Source organism: Cupressus sempervirens, chromosome 11 (genome assembly GCF_028749045.1).
Source record: "Cupressus sempervirens isolate cs-2001-9-10 chromosome 11, ASM2874904v1, whole genome shotgun sequence".
NCBI lineage: Eukaryota > Viridiplantae > Streptophyta > Pinopsida > Cupressales > Cupressaceae > Cupressus > Cupressus sempervirens.
In genome coordinates this window covers 31501014-31504490 of record NC_143128.1, presented here as the reverse complement: position 1 = coordinate 31504490, position 3477 = coordinate 31501014, and positions in this window count along the sequence as shown.

Here is a 3477-nt window from a genome sequence, read left to right as displayed (position 1 = left end):
GGGCATAACGCTTATGTTTTTCTTGGCTATTTGCATTTAGTCATGTATTTTAACTTGCTATTTTGTACCTTTTTTTTTAAAGACAAAATTATCTTGCAATATTTTCTTCTACTATGGTGTGATACTTTACCAATTAAGGTATCATATTCCCTTTCATGAACTATCACACTATAGTTTTGAAATTTATTGCAAGGGTGTTATACAAAGTATCACACAATGACAAAGTATCACGTGTGTATACAAAAAAAAGTATCATACGATACTCCATTAGCACAAACTAATGCCCTCTTTGAAACTATTTGATGTTTGAGTTATTTGGTTGGTTGAATCTTGGACTTTGAGCATTCTATTTTTTGAATTTCTTAGAGTATATTATGTTTAACAGAGGTATTTTTTTAAGTTTATTGTATTTTTGACTAACCCTTTTGAGAAACTAATGCAATATGTTTTGTAGGGTTGCTTAAAATTTCTTGCAATATTATTTTTAAAAGAATGCATGTTAAAGACCTTATGCTAAAGGGCTAGTAACTCTTGTTTGTAGGGCTGCCCAAAAAGGAAAAAACAAACAAACTAGTATGCTTAAATATTTCATTTTATGTGTGGCTTCTATACTATTTGTTTCCTTTCATTAGGCACATAAAGCTTGCGGGTAGGGTCTTTTTAGTGATTTTAATTAATCTTTTTGGTGTGTTTAGGATAAACACGAAAGAGTAGGAGAGCATGCTCTTCACCTTTGAGGTGAATCATAAATCTTGACCTCTCAAGTATTAATCCATTATGTCTATCTCATTAGCGAGATCATCCTTTAGAGGGCCTTCTATTGGTGGAAAGCTTCCAATAGGAACAACCTAAAGTGAGAACATGAAAAACCCAACTAATCCAACCCATTATAATCATAAATCCCTTGACAATGGACAAAGCTTTGGGGGGTGGCACTTGTCTTCACTTAGTAGAAGTACTTGTGGAATTGGGACCATGAGGAAAATAATAAGAAAGAATGCTTAAGGTACTATTGTGGCTACGAAATTTTTTATGTATTGAAAGGTAGCGTGTCCTATTCATAGGTACAAGAGGAGTGTTGTGAATGTGACCCTTTCTAAACACCATAGGAATAGAAGGTGCCTTATTTATCTGTTCAACATCTTGGTGCAAGGATTGATCCTAATGGACTACCCAAATCACCCCAAGATTTTACACTCACCATTTGTGTCCCTTTGGTTGTGCTAATGACACCTCCATGTCAAAGACAACATCTATTAAAGGAAAACACTTTGTGTGAGGTGAGGGGGCATCAAGCGTGGCCCAAGTTGTTTAGTAGTGAGTTGTGACCTTAGGTAATTATGATTGGAACATGTTTTCAAATGTGACAAGACTCGTGTAAATGTTCTCAAACATCAAACATGGTGTTAATATGCATAGGGTTTTCTTTTGGATATCACAATTGCTTGTGTTGACAAGGTTGCTTTGTCCCTTGTTCAACTGCTTGAGACACATGCTTATTTCCCATACTATTTTCAAACCATTATGTTTATTGCTAATAATTGAAGTTATTTTCTATCACTTTTACATTCTAGCCCGAAACACCAAATATTCAAACCAAAACATAGAAGTTTTAGGCACACTTTGCTATTGCATCATAGTTCAAAGATATATCGTATGATACTTCTGGTCACTAGAAGTATCACATTGCTTTAGGGATTTTGTCACCCCTCTATGTTAGGTTCTGTCACACTACTTCTAGAAAACTATCACATGCTAAGAAAGTATCACTTGAGTATAACAAATATTGTCATACAATGATTGATGTTGACCATATATCACCTAGCCTATTGGGAACTATTGCCCAACCTTTTCTGTTTGCAAAATTGAGTTATAATTGTGTCCTAGTTGATTTAGGGGTGTCCTTGCTTCATTCTAACTGAGCTTCATTTGAAATTTTCTTGTTTGGTATTGTCCTAAGTTGAAAAGATGGATCTAGTTTTTCAGATGTGAGCTAAAATGTCTCTAATGATAACTTGTTGAAATCTGGTTGCCTTACTATTCTAACTACTTGATATTGAGCTTATTGCTCAACTTCTTGACTTGAGTCATTTGTGTTGTAAGTTCTTGAGCACACTCGACAAGCCACTCACTTATTTTATCTTTGACAACTCATCATTTTGATCTTGTAAACTCTAAATCCAAAAATCTTTTATCTCATCTCATTAAACAAAGACATATCCTTACATTTTGGTTGTGACTAGGCTCTAAGTCAGTCAAGGAAGTCATCCTTCATTTAATTTTGTGCAATTATCCACTCCTACTAGGTGTCTACATAAGAAATCTAGTGAAGAAGAACTAATCTCTAAGAAGTTGGAGGAAGCCAATGCCACTACATGTCATAATCCACTTTATCATCTTGATAATGTTTTTGATACACCTTTTGATACTCCTAGGGCCCCTAACAACATTTCTCTCACCATGAATGCTAAGGAGAGGAACCCCCACCTAGAGGATCTCTTTGCATTTAGAGAAGAACATGCCTAGATAGATCGAGAGAGGCTAGAAAAAGCTAGGCACATGGCCGCCAAAGAAATGTCTCACTCATAATTTGAGACTCACACTCACACACATGATTTGAAAAATGACATGCTCATGGGAGTTCTAGTAATCCATTTTTGAACAACCTGTCTTATGAAAATAATAGAAATAATACACCACCAATGTCAACAAGGAAACATGCTAAGGCATGTCCCTTGCCACCTAGACCCTCACAATCACATCATGAGAGTGATATAGATAAAAAAATTTCTACTGAGGACCTTACACAATTTCAACAATATGAATCCCTTCAAAGACTCATGTTAAAGGCGCTAGAACAAAATGGGGATCGATATTTTCAATACACGATCTCTAGGGGATGGAAACTCACTCCTGACTATGATGTCTAGAGCATTATATAGAAGAGATAATTGACTGAGGCCATGATCTTGAGAAAAGAGATGCAAGAATTAAAAAATTAACTCTCCCATTTGCAAATGACAAAAGAAAAAGCTAAAATGTCTTTTGTAGAATCCATATGTGCTCTTCCATTCGATAGGAGTCTTTACATGGTTCCATTTCCTAGGGATATTGAGGTTCTCACATATGATAAATATGATGGAAATGGTGACTGACATGATCATTTATGACACTTCTATGCTCTTAGTATTGATTTTATGGATGAGGATACATATATCATGAGGTTTTTTCTTAGAAGCTTGAGAAGACATGACATGGAGTTTTTAACTAAATTGTCACCTTCTCTTAAGACGTTTGACAAACTTGCACAACAGTTCATCCAATAATACTCCTACAACATACAACATCCCATTGCCATGTTGGACTTGTGCAAAATTAACCAAATATAGGGTGAACCCTTTGGTACATATCTGCAACGTTGGAGATCATTACTCTCTAGATACTGTTGACAAATTCTTGAAGCTGAGAAAGTTGAAA